At 39.3% G+C, this 17,933-nt stretch overlaps 1 protein-coding gene across 1 annotated transcript in view; it reads left to right on the top strand.

Moving 5' to 3' along the window:
* pigo (phosphatidylinositol glycan anchor biosynthesis, class O) overlaps positions 1-17,693 on the top strand; it is an 88,237-nt gene extending 70,544 nt beyond the window's left edge. Inside the window, exon 12 of the mRNA XM_055153401.1 lies at positions 17,438-17,693. The gene's annotated coding sequence lies outside the window, so the exon portion shown is untranslated. The remainder of the gene's footprint in view (positions 1-17,437) is intronic.
* Positions 17,694-17,933: the final 240 nt, after the last annotated feature.

Genomic DNA, 17,933 nt, shown 5'->3' with positions numbered 1-17,933 from the left:
AGGCAATTATAGCAAGTTGAACATGTTCAGAAACTGCTTTGATGTTTTATGAGTGCAGCAAAAAGACAAGCAAGGAAGTGTTTGCCATTGTAACAGTTAAGTCGGTTTGTTTAATAGAATTTGAATATTGCCAATCTAAGACTTAAGGTAGGAGTATTATTTTTTTTTTTTTTTATAATTTTGTTCCCTCATCAGAAACAGGTCTGAAGAGGTTTTAGACATCACCCAAGCATGCTTGAGCAATTTAGTGATCTCTCCCGGGCCCTATTTGAACCGTGGTTAGCAGTAACTCTATGAAGTTGCCTCCCCATCAAACGCACACCTATGTATTATTATATAAAATATGAATCAAAAGCAAGGTACTAAAGACTGATACAGACTTTTCCACAGCCTGAGATCATTTATCTTCACTAGTTTTGTGGAGTTGCTGCCATTTCCTAAAAAATAATAATTAATAATTTTAGAAATATACTATCACAAATGAAAATTGTCACAACACAAAACAGCACAAATGACACACAAATGTTTCATTTAATTTTCTGCCTATTTTAAGCACTATATAACATTTTGATGGGCTGGATGACGTCATCGGCTGAAAATAAAACAGCTAATATCTTAAGAACCAGAACAGCACAAACAAAACTTTTAGCAGCACGAAACAGCACAAACGAAGCACAAACAAATGTAGGTTTGTGTTTGATGGGTGGCCAACTTCACGCAGGTGTTAGCAGTTTGATTTTCTTCACACTTAGTCTGCAAGCCTTCTTCATCCATGCTTGGACGGCCAGGACAGGACGTGAAAAACGGGCATGTCCGGGAAAAAACAGACATTTGGTCACGCTACGCTAAAAAGGTTTGTCGTAAAAACGTAATTGACGAAATTCTTAATGATCAATGATTGATTAATCGACTAATCATGCCCATCCCTAGTCCATGGAAATAGTGTAATGCCATACTGTGGAACATTCCAAACAAAGTAATAACATGACAAGCAGGTGGTCACTGCCCACCACTTGAACAGTGAATTTTTAATATGATGTAGTTGTTGTTTTCAGTTGAATATATTAATTTAACATTCCAATCAATTCTGTGCAATCTTTATTTCTCTAGACAATTCTATCTGCTCTTTTAATGTTGCACAGTCTCCTCTTTATATGCAGCTAGTACAATTGTGTCTGACATTTGGTGCCCCCCAGGAAACTTGTCTATTTTTGTCTCAACTTTCATCTAGACAGACTTGTTCCAGACTATAAGTGATAACTTCCCATTTCTGTGTGAAATTAGAACTGCATAACATGAATATAAAAGATGGATGCCTATTAGTTGGTGGATTTATTAATCAGTCGGTACGCTGTGGGACAATGATTCCTGAAAGGCGTACTTTGATCAGTGAGGTTTAAAATGTGTGATCTATTTCTGGTTTATATTACAAGGGCTGGGATTTTTTATTTGTCAATTTTAAACAATTTGCCATGGTCCAACATCATCCCCCACTTTCCACTTTTTGATGCACTGCAAGGATCCTAAATCTTAAGGATCCTATATTACACAGAACTGACTTGAGGTTTAAGCCATGTTATAATGTTATCTCTTCAAAAACATACCTGGAGTTGTGTTTTGTTTCATTGACAATCCTGGTTTATTGGTCTGCCTGTATCTTCAAAGCTCAAAATGCTCTGTTCCACCTTGTGAAGTTTTGTTTGAGAGAAGAACTCTAAATCTGCACTATGTGTGTGTGCGTGTGTGTGCGCATCCGTGAGTGCGCGTGCATGCGTGCGAGTGTGTGTGAATGAAACAAAACACAACTCCATGTATATTTGTGATGAGAAAGCAGCATTATAACATTGATCAGATAAGAACCTAATATGGGCCCTTTAACAGCAATGAGTTACCTTTGAATCACCCCACTGCTCACAACAACTAGCATGCTAACAGTGCACTGCTTCAATCTCATCTGTAATCGATAAAAGGGATTTAAAGTTAGATGCAGACAGCACATAGACAAAATAACTTTTACATTACAACATGCAAGGCCATCTTACAGGGCCAGAGACAGTGACACTACGCCCATGCACATCTTTCACTGTGCACAATAGCATCATTTATTAGTGAATATAGCCTATAGCAGGTCCAGTAATTTGAATCATTGTATCTAATATCCCTCCTCAAGAGAGTTTGGATTGTGTGTTCTTGTATTGATTTTTTCAAGGTGTTCCTGTTTTTCCTTGTAATAATACCATATAGCCTATGGGAAGGTTGGGCCATGCGTGGGTCAGAACAATGGCAGAGCTCTCAATCTGCCATTTTATTTGTATTTCATAGTGCATCTTGAATTTTCTTTATACTATCCAATAAAGCCAAGTTCATGACAAGTCGAAACATGCAAAACTTATTAAAATATATCTACATGGGGAAATGTACCTTCTGCTTTTAACCATCTTTCAACTGACTGTGACAGGAAGAATACTTTGAAAAGGTATTTAGTTACAGAGTAGGGAAAACCTAGCCAGGATGGCGCCACCTAGTGCCTCTGCTCAATTTAATTTCTCTCCAGCAACTAGGTCAGAAATGAAAATACGTTTGCAAAAACCCCAGAAGTGCAAGTCAGTGAATAGCAATATATTCAGTGTGTTGTCAATGATTCCCGAGATCGAGGATTTAAAGCCAGAAAAAAGAGAATGTTTGGTGAATTTCATCAAGGGGAAACACGTTATTGTCCTTCTTCCTAAGGGATTTGGTAAAAGTTTAATATACCAGTTAGCCCCGTTAGTGGCGCATTACATATGTCACGACCAAATTGGTTAAATGATCAAAAGTACCCATCTACCGTTTAGTGAATCTAACATTGCAAGGTCAGATGGTTTCTACAAAGTAAAACGAAGTGAAACTGGCTGTGAATCAGGCTAGGGAAAACCTGCAAATGTATTTTGTAACATGCTCTGTTACACGGTCCAATCAGAATGCTGTATTCTGAATACTGGAAATACTACATAGAGTTGTATAAATTATAGTAAAAAAAAAAAAAAAAAACACAACATATGTTTAAAGCAGCTTTGTGTTTGTTTCACCATTTCTCTTTCCTGTCACTAATTATAGATGGAAAATTCACACATGCACTCACCACAAGAATAGTGTTTTCTGTTTTTCTCACTAATTCAGTGCAGTTTGAAGCCTACATTTTATGGTCAAGTAATGCAGATTTTTAAGAAATAAAGAGAAATTGTACTGGAATTATAGTCAAAATTTGTATTCTGAACTCATATTTTCAATACATTTATTCAGTTACTTCGCAGTACTGGCCTTCAAAGCTACTAGATCCAGAGTAAATTTCACAAATAAAATGATCTACCAATGTAATGTTTTTGTACTTGAAAATACAGCTTGTTACACTTAAGATAAGAAACAGCAACTCTTCGCACTTAAAATGAGAAACAAAATCTAATGTTGCTTGAATTAAGAAATAATTTACTTGTTAAATCCGTTCCGCACTTTGCTTTTGTCCATGCTTATCACACAACAGAACATGCAAACTCCAAATTAGACTCACACAGAAACTGGTAATTGAACCAAGGGCCCTTTAGAAATTTCCCAAACACATCCCAAGAACTCTTGGGTTAATTAAAGGCTGTATAGAGGATTTTCCAAGGAACGTAGAAACGCCTCCTCCCTCCTCCTCCTTACGCCAGAAACAGGTTTGTTTCTAGAAAACAAGTACTCATCGCTGCACATGACTTGTAAACAACTAACTACAGTGTTGGTTAGGCAAGGTGGAGAAGTGAGGAGCGGGGGGAGCAGGTGCGCGGAAATTTCGTGCGCGGAAAAGAAGTGAGGAGCAGGGAGAAGAGCGGAGCGGGGAGCAAGGAGAGGAGAGGGGAGCGGTGCGCGGCGATTCCGTGCCCGGAGAGGTGATGAGCAGGGAGAAGAACAAAACGGGGAGCGGGGAGAGGAGCAGGAAGGGGTGCAGAGAAGGGTGCGCGGAGATTCAGTGTGAATTAAGCTACTACTACAACACGCAGCTGCAAGCGGACTCTTTCTTTGCATTGAAAATTACGTTTTCAGACATAGGATAGCGCATTCGTGTCTTGAAAAACATTTGTCTAGCTCTTGGAAATAAAGTACGTTTTCATAATAAGCAGAAGTGACCTGTCCAGGAGTAATTTGGCGACCAGTGCGTCAGTCTTTAGACCCTTCGTCTGCTTCAGTTGCGCCATCGCTGGAATGAATCTCCAAGAATCACCTTAGTTTGGCTTCGCTGCTTTTCCCCTTGTCTTCTTCTTTCAGCGACCTCAAAAACGGACTTTCTTTTGTGGCTAACTGCTCCTGGATTCTTGTCTGCCATTGCAACAAACTTTATGCTAACTGCGAGGAAGACATAGGTCAAAAAAGCCGCTAAGAACCGTTGCATTGGTGGAGTAAACAGCATCTGTGGACTGCGTGACAGGCGTACGTAAACCACGTAATGGCAGCGCGCAGGCAAGTCAGTTACGCTAGAAACGTAGGGAGTTTGATTGACAGCCTGTCAGCTAACAGATAACGAGGCAGTGTCGTTATCTATTGGCAAATGTTTAGCTGGCCCCACCAGAGTTGATGAATTTTTATTCTCTTTTTTTTGGTCATCTCTGTAATGCTATCATTGACAATTTGAAACAAAAAAAAATTCTCCATACAACCTTTAACTACCATAGGCAATCTGAATACACTGTACATAGACTGGATGCTTACAGAATACAAATGCATAATGTCATTTTAAATCCCCTCTTATCTCCACCTGGACAACATATTGCAGCGAGGCCAAAGTTGTACCCAGCGGTAGATAAATGTGGTAAATTTATCCAGCGGGGATCATATGAGCTGCAGTCATTCCCTGTTACAGCACAGTGCCTATAAATCCACACAAACCGGTGGCACTTTTAATTAAATTGGGAGCTCAGGCTGTCAGACAGTGGGTGCCCTCCCCAGCCTGGACTCTCCTAATGGAAGTTTGTGGTCCATTATGCGCCCATGTGTCACATCCACACACTGACAGCGCCTCAACTAGATGAAAAATGTGTCGGGGGAGACATGGGGATAAATTCACATGTGTAGAGAATCAAAGAGAGACTGCAGACGGAAGGTAAGCAAAGCATGATCAATGATCAATAGAAGTACTTGTCATGAAGGGGTAGCTTTCAGTTCTTTGCAAGTATGATTTAATTTAGGTATTGTGCGCTTTTGTGTCTTACTTAAAAAAGTCTACATATTACTTTGAAGTCAGCTGCAACCTAAAATTGAAATGCTTGTCAGACTGTCAAACTATTAGTAGTAGTTCACAAAAGAAAAATAAATTAATTCAATTTCCATTGCACTGCCATACCAAGAACACCTGCAGTGTCTCTATCCTTATGGCTGGTGTCATCAGATTTTATAATACTTCCTACAATGGAAGTACTGTATGTACAGAATTGAATGGACAATACTACCATGCTGTGTTGAGTGTTCATGTCTGCTGGTCCCATATTGATGGTACAATAAACGTTTTCACACTGACAATAGTTAGGTTAATTTACTAACTCTAAGACTATGTTCACACTGAAACGAATCAGTGTATCACCATATCACCTTATCGGAAACAATCTGCGTCCAGACACATTGTTTCTGTGTCCCCAAGCCTTCCCTATGCACACAGCTTTGAGTATATTTGTTTACGTTTTACAGAAACAAAACTTAAAACCGCATGGCTAATTAGCATAAACTAAGCGCTCAAAAAACAATTGGCTCCTTGTGCGCACTGATGCGGTTCAGCTTCTGTGGAACTAAAGACCCGACCTGACAAAGGGGTGTTCTGCTAACAGTGAGTCTGTTCTGTGTTTCTATTGAGTTGAAGATGGTTCATGTTAAACTTTTCAGAGATTATACATCTGCAGGTCATACACATAAACCATTTATATAAATGAACATATATTCTAGCCTCTTAGCGTTAGCGTCCACACAGTGCCAGATCAGATCCGTACTCAGATGAATTCGTGGGAACTGGCAGCACCAGATCGTTCCATCTCTGGAGCCATTTTCAATCGGATTAGTGTGGATGAATACTGCATTCGCAAAAAAAAGACTCAAATACGTACTAGTGTGGACAGGGCTTAAGAACAGTGCACTTGGTCCTTTGGGGTAAGTGTGATGTAAAAGCTGTGGACCTTGAGCTGAGCTGCATTCTATGCAATCCGCAGTGAAAGTAGAAGTGCTTGAGATTGAAAAAAGTACTTGGATTAAAGACTATAATGTGTGAATGGGCACTGCTGAGCATTTTGTTTGCAACCTACGTCAGACTAGGCCATTTGAATTGGCATGACACGTCTCCTGCCTGAGTCTGCCTGTGCCACTCAGAAAGCGCTTCCTCCTCCGCAACCAGCACACAGTCCTCACAGTCCTCAGTGTATTCAGCCACAGGTGAAAGAAAAATTACTGTGTATAGCACCAGGTAAGTGCGGCCTTTGAGTGAATGATGCATGATGAATATGAACAACCAAAAAGTAAAGTTAACAAAACTAAATCTAGTGCACACAAGAGCCACTCCACAGAACACAGTAACATGTGAACATACACTGGCTTAGATATACAAAGTCTTCTACCTCTCTTTACAACTCTCAGGGCAGTTGAATTAGTCTTATTTCCACAACAGATGGCTAACTACGAGACATTTATGTTTGACCTGTTCAACCAAGCAGTCCTACCTTCTTTTGATAGATGTTTGGAATTCCGCTCATAAGACGTTTGCTTGTCAATCATATTTACGTTCAAAGGAATTTTTGCTGGTATGTATGTGTTTATGTAGTTTACTTCACAGTCCATCAAGAAAGATGGCTGTGATGGACGCCGCCACGCTTCCAGCTTTTGTTCCACACCCGGTTTATTTTAACATCTTTTTTCAGTTACCGTGCCACCCCTAGACACTCGTGGCATGTAACAATGGGTTAAAATCCACAATGTTTCTGACTGAATCTTTTCTTCACGCTATTTTTAATAGTTATGGTTGACTCCACTAACCCACTGCACTCTGATGTTGACAAAACCAGCATTCACCTAATCTAATACTCATGCTCACACATGGCGATTGACAGGAAATTATGGGTGCAGTGTACAAACCATACCCAAGATGTCAAAGAAATCCCCGAATCCTTTTTCATATATCCATTTTGTGATCCATGATACGCAAACAGAACTGGATAGCATATAGATAAAATCCCAGACTGGATCCAGGCCAAGGCAAGCTAAGCCTGACGTGATGACAAAGACCACAGTGCCACTCAAGTACAGATTACTCCCTGTGTTTCAGTGGAGTTGATGGACAGGCAGGATAAGAGATTAGCATTCAGTACAGCCATATTGGATTTGGGCCCCAGATGAGAATCCAATTACCGTTTTGAAGGTGTGTGGATAAGCCACCGCAGGAGTTGTTTAAGGGAAGACGAAAACCCACTTTATGCTGCAGATTTGCTATGATGGTGTAGGCTACATAGTTAAAGGTCCTATATTATGATAAATTGACTCTTGGGAGGTTTAAGCTATGTTAAAATGTTGTTACCTCATCAAAAACATATCTGGAGTTGTCTTTTGTTTCGTTCATACATGTTTGAGTAACCCTGCGTTTATCAGTCTGTCTACATCTCCATTTACCAAAATCCTATGAAGGGGTAGTTTTCAAGTTAACAGCTACCTTTTATTTGTGGTTCAGTAGAGATTTAAGGGTTTAGTGAATGTATGTGGAGTTTAAAAACACAGTGGAGCAACCTGTATTACCTCGTGACATCACAAGGTGGAAGAGAATGTTTCCTGTTTGAGAGAAGAACGCATCTTGAATATACTAGCCAGACTGGCACCATCTAGTGCCTCTGCTCAATTGAATTTTTCTCCAGCAACTAGGTCATGAATCAAACTACAATAGACGCTTCGCAAAAACCCCAGAAGTGCAAGTTTAGGCACCAGCCAATCAACGAAGAGTCATATTTTCAGTGTTGTCATCGATTCCCAAGATCGAGGATTTAAAGCCACAATAAAGAGAATGTTTGGTGAGTTTCATCAAGGGGAAAGACGTTATTGCCCTTCTTCCTACAGGATTTGGGAAAAGCTTAATATACAAGTTAGCCCCGTTAGCGGCACATTACATACGTCACGACCAAATAGCAGCGATTGGTTAAATGATAAAAAGTACCCGCCTACCGTCGAGCGAACGAATTCTAACATTGCGAGGTCAGATGGTTTCTACGAAGTGAAACCGGCTGATGAATCAGGCTATAAATATACAGGATGTGTGAATGAAACAAATCACAACTCCGGGTATGTTTTCAATGAGATAACATTAGAACATAGATCAGGAAATAATGTAATATGGGCCCTTTAAAAGCCCTATACCTGATTTTGTATTTGAGTAAAATGTGCCTTGCCCCAGTACAGATATATTGTATATTGTATGTCTGCATCTAATTACAAGTTTGATAATCAAGTGAGTGTTAGCATGCTAGTTGTTGTCACAGCAAAACTCTGCTTTGGTCTCTGAGAGTTGTGATGTTTTCTGGAAGTTGCTTTCATGGTTTTGCCAGAGAGTAGAGGGAGCTTATGGCCTCTAGACTCTCTGATGCTTTCTTGGGATGAGGTGTGTGCTCCATTGTTCTGGTTCAGTGGTGCATCTCGATGACCCCCCTGATCCAGTGGTGGCACTTTTCTCACAAAAGTTGTATTAAAGAAGACTGTGCTTGTGTCTGCTGTATAGAAATCTACGACACCCTTGGATCATTAAGATCATTATAATTTGTACATTTTAAATCTTAATATTAATCTAAAACAACTTCATAAAAGAAACAAGTCAGCTGATTTCCACATTAGAAAACTATGGCGCCCAATGGGAGCTGACGTCTCCGCAAATGTCATCACAACAAAGAGTCCTCCAGTGGCATAGTCATCAAGAGTATGTGGTGCTGCTAAATCCTGTGTGTATCACTGACTAAGAAAATAAAATGGAAGAACTAAGCAAGTACAGAGAAGTTGGAAAAGGAGTGTTGATCCGCATTATGGCATCTTGAGAACAAACAATTAAAGTTTGCTCAAACATGCACAAATCACTCCAAAGACAACTTCAAGAGTGTAAATGGTAAAGGGAACTTGGGTAAAAGCTCTGAAAAGTCAATTTTGCATAATACTGTAGGACTGCTTTCAAAATATAGAGTTTGACATCAGTTTGACAGTGAAATTTTGATCTGACTTCATCAAGCACCACAAACCCTACATACATTAGTAAACTCGAGGAAATGGAGGTTGGATGTTGATTTTTAATACTCGTTGGCAACATATAAACACAACCATTAGTCTGGGTTTTCTACAAAATGTGTATATTTTTATTTTATTTTGCCGCCTCATAAAAATGAATGAGACATAACTTTTTTTTTTTAAATCAGTACCAAGATGTTTATGCAACTATGTTAAGCGTTCTATATTTCAAAAATTGGATTCTTGTGAGCTCTAAACCATGTTATAAAAACATATCCAAAATTGTGCTTTGTTTCACTTACACATGTTTGAATATTTTTTACTTTATTATTAGTCTGTACATCTCCCAAACTCAATATATTCTCTTTCACCTTGTGATGAAACAGTAGTTTAGTTAACAGCTACCTTTCATCTTTAGTTCAGTAGAGATTGGCATTTCCAGGTCTGAAATGATCCAAGTGATTCTAGTGAAGGTGTGAGGAGTTTAAAAACACAATGGTGCACTTCCTGTTTTGTACTACATGACATCACAAGTAGTCATGAGTGTTTCACAGAAATATGCAAGCCTTCTGTGTTAAACATGTGAATGAAACAAAATACAACTCTGGGTATGTTTTTGATGAGGAAACAACATTAAAAGATAGATCAGAAAATAGTGTAACACAGGCCTATCCTTATCCCTTCCTGGAAGCGTCTATAGGGCTGTATCTGTGGTGTTAATGTCATACTTAATCATTTACCACATACTTTTAGAAGAGCATTAAGACTGCAGTATCCATGTGTTAGTCCACTAGTCTCTAAATGTAAAATCACTTTTAGAGTAGGACTTAAAAGTTCAAAGTACTAAAAGAGCACTTGATAGCTCACCTTCGGCTTCTTATCTGCCCTGGTTCAATAGTGGAGTAGAGTGGTGCTATTAAAGAGTTAGCAGGACCAGTATTTCCTCTCTTAATGTGGACGTGAATGTGCTGTCATCCTAACACTATTACAGGAGATCTACTGGAGCTAGAGCTGCTTCCTCCCATTAGCAGAACTGGTCTATGTCCACTTTGCTTTTATCCAATCTGACTAAGGTCAGATAACTTTGGGGGTTTTCTTTTCTTTTTAGGCCTCTTATCTTCTTGTATTTCATACTTGTTTAATTCTCAAATCAATTTGTGAAGGTGTAGGGGTTTTAGCTGACACATTATGCTTTATTCATATTCATATCAAGTGTTTTCATTAAATATTTTCACAGTGCAAAGGAGTCATATATATATATATATATATATATATATATATATATATATATATATATATATATATATATATATATATATATATATATATATGTCAGCACAACCAACCTCTTCTGGTGGAAGGTTCACCACCTGCTTTTCCCCATGGATATGTTATTGATTTGGCTGAATGTTACACAATCTTAATTAAGCTGATTTCCATGGAGATAAGAAGGTGGTGCTACTAGGCTACATTACAGGTCAGCCCATAGAGCAGTGACCCCACTCATAATGAAAATATTTGTAATTTTTGATCAATAAGAACACCCATAATAAAATTCATTCTAGATAGGTACATTTGATGCCATACTGTTTCAGGCATTACAATACCATGTCCTGGGAAAACCCTGCCCACTAAAGTTGCAAAGTAGATCTTTAAATAAATGTTTTATATTGGATGGGTGTGGCTTCCACAATTTGCTTAAGAAAACATTATAACTTGTAATTTAAAACAAAATTTCCACATCAGTTTTAAAGGCACATTGCTCAACTTTTCTAGTTGAGAGTCCATGACCTGTTTTTCTCCATGATGCTTTGCTTTGCCTGGAGCATTCCATGGTATGATATTGAACACATCTATTTAGTATTTATTCATTACAGGTGTTTCATTTCCTCAGATATACAACAATTATATGTGTGAGTAGGGTCGCCTCTCCACAGATCTGAACTGTAAAATAGCCTATCATTGTCTCTCCTTAGAGGGGTTTAATCTCTACCGTGGAACATTCTAGACAAAGCAATAACATCTCCATGAAGACAAGCATGTGACGGACCCTCCACAAGAAAAGTTGTGCAGTGCATCTTTAATATGTTCACTTTAAATAATATTGCAAATTATTACAATATTAGAACTTTGAAAGAAAAAAAAAACACACACAAAAAAAAGTCTTGACCTCTATTTGAAATGTCTGAAATATGATATTTCCGAGGATATCAAAATGCAAATTGAACCAGTCGCTTGGCAACACAGTAACTTCTGACATCCACTGGTTATTCACACATACTTGTATAGGAGCACCATACAAACATATATGGACTTCTTCAGGGCATTTGCATACCAATCAGTACAAACACCATTTTCCCCTGAATTTTCCAAGCAAAGATGATAGCCTGACTCATGGTTCTAATCTAATCCAACTGGAACATCCACTCAGAAAATTTCAGGCGCCTGCAGTCACTCTCACTCTACAGACCAGTGAATACATATTGGAGTAAAATGTATTTCATTGATTATCTTCATAACACCCTCCTTAAAAGGCAGTGTACCTGAATTTATACTGAAAAACAGAACTACTTCTTTTTTAAAAATTCACAGTGATCCAAAATTATTCCTTACTTACCTTCCGCATTCAGGGCTTCCTCATTATTTACCATAGTGGGTTTATAAGCACTTTCACAACTCAGTACATTTATGAGGCACTAGAGCAGAGATTTGCCGTCACAGTAAAGCTAACAACTATCATGCTAACTGCACACTTCTTGATGATCGTACAGTTAAACTCTTTATAATTAGCAGACAATGCACACAGTACATCGATGTCCTATTTTGATCTCAAGAGCTGCTTATAAAATACTTACTTCTGTACTGTGGCAAGACCATTTTTGCTCAAATACATGAGAAAATTCAGACACATAGCTTTTAACAGTATCAATTTGCTATATAGTTTATACTGCCATAGGGTACTTCAATGTTCATTTTAGATTAAATAGATAGTTAGATAAAGTATACATTCTTTATTTTCTATATTTATCTCAGTGTTAAACTAATTGAAAGTGTTGGGTACTTGACCTTGGCTGTCTATCTCTGTGTATGTGCCCTCAGGTAGGCTATGTGCTTCTCTCTTCAAAACTGATACGTAAGTTCAAGGAGTGTAAGTGTAAGAAAGTTTACTTATGTGCCCTTAAATGCAGTTCTTCTTAATCTATATCTTAAATTTGACATCTTATAAACTGAAACTTTGATTTGATGATTGAATTTTACAAATGCATGGTCTTTAATGTCTTTTTGTTGTGTTATACCAAATTTACTTCCTTGCCAAATTTGGTAAGAACATGTTAGGAACATTTTTGTGAAATCATTTTGAATTTAAAAGTGTGCAATGGAACTGCTGGTGGAGGACACTTCTTGATGTTACTGCTTTGCCAATTCGATGAAATGGCACTGAACGCATCTATCGTCATGGAATCAGGGAAACCAGTAGGTCATGTTACAAAGCAGATCTATGGAGGGGCAATCCCACTCACATTAAGCATGTATAGATACGTTTAATGCCATAATGAAACTTTCCAGCCCAGCAAAAACATCTTCATAGAGATAAGCAGGTGGCAGACCCCTGCCTGAAAAGTTAAATGGTGCACCTTTAAAAAAGTAGACAACCAAAACATATTTGCAGTTGCACAGGGAAAACCACTCCAGTTATTTCTTGATTGCATTTCATGTTTAGAGAAAGAGAGAGAGAGAGAGAGAGACAGTGGTTCCAAGGGAAATAAAGAGATCCCAAGAGAGAGAGACATCCCGAGAGAAATTCAGATTTTACTGCAGCAACATTTCCACTGTGCCCCTCAGTGGCCTTTGTGTTTCAGTCAAAGGTCTCAGAGCAGTTCAACAGAAGGACTGGTTTGGTAGGTCAGCAGATCCTGTGCCCTGCAGCATCACAGCCGTGTTCAGGGGGTTGGGCAGATGAACACAACAGGAAACCCTCTTCTAAATCTCATTCTTCTTCCTCTCTGTTGTTACGGTTGGTCATGAAAATTATATCTTCTGAGATGTCTCAAAGTATTTCTTCTGGAACTTCTTCTGACACATTTGCTGCTGCTTTGATGTGTGGTTTTAATGTTTTATTTCCTTAGAATCATGCAGCTGACGTTCCACCCCTAGAAAGGTACATATAATCACTTTAATGCTGTGTTCAGACAGTGGTGTCAAAAAACGCCCTGGATGTCTCTACTTGGACGCCTTTGCATTTGAGTTCAAACGCCCCTGACGCGTGTCTTGGACACTGTGGACCAATGGGAGAAAAATACTTGATGCGCGTCCAGGGCATCAGTTGCGGTCTGCAAGTGCCTTGTTTTCCCGGTCCAGAGTGACTTTAGTGTATTTATTACATAAAACACATTAGCAGAGGCTATCAGTGGTAGTGGCAATTTATAATATCTAATATCTATAATAGCTAATGCCTAGAATTCTTCTTCTGGTGTTTGTGGCTCTCAGGTCTTTCTCTTTCTTCTCCTTCTTCTGGATAATAACGTCACAATGTCATGGCATAGTTGTCCCTGATTGGTTGACGTGGTGCATCCAATGCCAAAAGTTCAGCTTTTTCAACTTCTGATGCCGACGCCCTGGATATGCATCCAGAGCGTTGACACCTGAAAGCTCAAGACATGCCATGTCGACACCAGATTCATGTCCCACTGATGTCTGAAGACACCCCGCAAAAACGCAGGACGCCCTAAATGCCTTCCACATAGACTTTGCATGTAAACTGGATGCCTTGACACTCCGGTATGAACGGACCATAACAATTACCAGAACCAAACAAAAAAAAAAAAATCCTAACTTTTTCAACATGCTTCGCAGCAAATGCATTATTCATTCACTCCACCTACTCATGTGCACAGTTGCCACAGTGTGCTTGGGCAAAAATGTGGCATGCATTTTGTGCCTACATCTTCACCTTCTGCTATTAAATATACTAGAACTATTCGAGGTGGGTGTACATGTAAGTATGAATCTTGTGAACTGTAACCCAGAGCTGCCTGGAAGTGAATGAAAGTGACACTATAATAGGACTGTACTTGTGTTCTTGGTATAACAACATGATTAATGAATCTTTTGTGTTTTGGTGCTTATGTTGCCAAACGCCTGCCCCCAGCAACACTCCTTTTGTTCTGACCCGATACAAGGACAAACAATGGGATTTAAAAACACAAGATCAAATGCCTTTTATAAAAAGAAAAAATGACAAATCCATGAATAAACATGACTTGGGGGCGATCTGGGACAGGGAGATTAGAAAGGGCGCCTGCTGCTCTGGTAATTGCAGCAACATAAGGACTATCTAGTCAAGTGCAAGTTTGGAAGCATATTAGATTAATGGAGTGGTCTTGGGTAATATTTTCATAATGTACTTCAATTGGCTGTGCTCCAACAGAGTCTAGGGTATACTACAGTATATTTAAGATTTATTGACTTTAATGTAAAAAGAAACTGTGCTTATATGCTCTATGCAGGGCTCTTAAAGGCCTATTGATACTGTGTGCTTTATTAATAATGTATACGAATATGTTTTTCAAGTTGAAAAGGGACCACTGTTGCCTGTATATGGCAAACTGCAGAGTAAACATAATTTAAACTTTTTAAACAAGTAAGAGCATGGGATACACACCCTCCCTTAATGTATCTCTCACAGCATGTTATCATATTAGAGAGACACAATTTAAGAACTGCCATCATTTTCCCTTTGAGTTCAAACACCAGTCTGCTAGACCTTGATAGCATCGAAGAAAGTATAACCCGGCGACAGAGTGGGGACATTGTGTGTACATAAATACATGTTATTGCTTGAATAATGTATGAGGGTGTCAATGTAACACAAGAGCGACCCTACAGAGCTGTACGGGTCCATAAACCTGAGCCAGCAGAAAGAAACGTGAGCCTGGAGGAGAACATGACAAAGCCAGATGAATATGCTAATGATGCTATTACACTAAGCTCAGGAAGAAAAGCAGATCCACTTGTGTACTAACTATAAGAGGTTTTTATGTAATGCTAACTAACTGTATTCACCATATTATTCTAAATTCAATAGTATTCTTCAAATGTTTATCATTGCATGGATTATGTTAAAGAAGGGGGTATTATGCCAAGCTGACTTTTTCTCTCATCAAAAACAGCCTGAAAAGTATTTAGATGTCCATGCATGTTTGAGTCATTTAGCGATCTCTCTCAGTCCCTATTTGAACATGACACATGCTCCCATACGACTATTCTTCATAAATATATAAAAGCATGATACAAAACAATACACTGCAACTTCACAAACCTGATGTGATATGCAGCAATTTTTTCATTATTAGTGATGCATGTGTGGAGATTGTGTTACAGTGCTCTGAAGGGGAGTGAGAAAAGGAACATGGTGATCTATAAGTTGTATTTATTTGATTACATTCTGTACTGAAAAGGCTGTCAGTAATGCAATGGAAACCTCACCTATTCCTATCAAAATAAGCGTGTATATCACTCAGAAATCACTAACTCTGCTCCTTTTTTTGCTGCCTTGCTGGGTTCCACTGACCCACGCAGACCCAGCAGCTTCTAAGGGAAAGGCTCCACTCCCCTGGAAGAGCTGGGCTGCTCTGAATGAGAGGCTGAGTTTTTTTTCCATCAAACACATCCATCCCCAGTCCTGAGAAATGGATTCAGATGCATTCTAGCAGTGCAACGATACTGAACATCACCACCAGTGTACAACTTGACTAGTGAAACGTGTGAGTATTGGCCCGGTATTAGAGTCTTGTGTTAAACAGAAGAAATGTTGAAAATAAATGAAGCAATAATCCAAAGACAATTCATAACACAAAGGTGGCTCAAAATCAGACGCATGCAATCTAGAGCGTGTAGTGAAACTTGAGGAACATTACACTGAATCAGCTAAGATGCATGCCAAAATCTGAATGTTAGTTACCTCCGCCAAGGAGGTTATGTTTTTGCCGGCGTTTGTCTGTTTGTTTGTTTGTTTGTTTGTCTGTTAGCAACATAACTCAAAAAGTTATGGACCAATTTTGATGAAATTTTCAGGATTTGTTGGAAATGTGAAAAGGAAGAACTGATTTCATTTTGGGGGTGATCCAGAAGAAATCCTGGATTCTGGATCACTTTGAAATTTTAGTTAACATTGTGGTAAATGGGGCCAAAAATTTAGTTTCTCAATATCTCGGTTAATTATTGACCAAACCCCATGAAATTTGACTCAGGGATGGACAATGGGATCCTCTTTCATATTCCAAAGGCTGATCCGGATCTGATCCAGAAGACTGATTTTATCGCAATTTATATAAAAAATGGGGGTAGTCCTTGGCGGAGGTCTGCGCTCTCTGAGTGCTTTTCTAGTTTTTATATTTTTCAAGCGGATTGGAATACCTAAAGGTCTTCCAAAATGAAACTACTGTGTGCTGTCTGCATCTAATAATCAAATCATTTTATTAACCATGAGCCAGAAAGTTACACTGGTGCACTGTTAGAATCCATCTTGTTGTCGATATGGCTGCCTGTGAGGAAAAAAAATGAGAAAAATATAATAAGGACTGAAAAACACTGTAGAATTCTGCAGAGCAATGAGCAAAGCATTAAACTCTGTCAGTGTGAGGTGAGAGGCAGAGCAATGGGCAGTACAGCTAGCAAAATGTGTTTTTTATTTTCAGTATCCTAAACAAATGATTTTTGTGTCTGGTTTTGAGTCATAGGCAGAGGTTGACTCTATGGGGGGCAAACATTTTAACGCAATAGATTCAAGATTTAAAATGCGTATTGCAATGTGCACAGTAAGGAAATGCCTTGCTCTGCACAATGAAATTGTCACTTTACTGTCCACTCCGCTGTGCGTTATAACTATTCTGTGACATTACACAGAACAGTTATAATGCTACTACACATGCAACTGAGAGGGTTTCTTTCTGCCCCTCCTACCCCTCCTTTCCCTGCTCCCTCTTCCCTTCTCTCCTCACCTTATTTGGCATTTCCTGGGCGGGTCCCCAATTCATCACACCTGCTGAGCTCCACTCCTGGTTCCCATCAAGCAATCATCACCTGCCATAAGAAACCTGCTGACCTGCTCTCCAGTGCCAGATCGTTCTGTCATTTCAGTGGCTTTTTTCTTGTGTTTTTCAAGCATTCTTACCAGTTTCTTTTGTCTGATCCCCAGTTCTTCCGGTTGGAGCCAGCCTCATCCCGTTGCCACCTGTTCCACAAGCCTCTGGTCAGCCTCATCACCACATACCTCGCATTTGCAGCCGACTTGAACCTGTCCTGCCTCCCCTGGAACCCATCCCCTTTCCAAGTTTTTGTTAATAAATACCTTTTGTTTCTGCATATTTCGGTCCGACCAGTAATTCCTTAACAGCAACTGTTCATAAGCCTCCCATAAAACCAGACTACATAGAGCATCACACGTGGCCAGGGCTGTAGTGGGCATGGTACGCAGGGGTACACTGCCAGGACCGAACCAGGACTAAAACAAGACTAAACCAGAACTGAACCAGGACTAAAACAGGACTTAATCAGAACTGAACCATCACTGAGTGTCTGGACGGGCCCAGAGGTGTGTATGCATAGATTGTTGGATGACCGCGAGAGAAAGGACCAGTGCAGAGCTCAAGTCCAAGGTTTGTCTGGGTTTAGTCATGATTGAGACCTACTTT

Source organism: Boleophthalmus pectinirostris, unplaced genomic scaffold (genome assembly GCF_026225935.1).
Source record: "Boleophthalmus pectinirostris isolate CB_2022bp ecotype Guang Dong unplaced genomic scaffold, ASM2622593v1 HiC_scaffold_18, whole genome shotgun sequence".
NCBI classification, from domain to species: Eukaryota; Metazoa; Chordata; class Actinopteri; order Gobiiformes; family Gobiidae; genus Boleophthalmus; species Boleophthalmus pectinirostris.
This window is presented reverse-complemented; position numbering and strand designations above follow the sequence as displayed.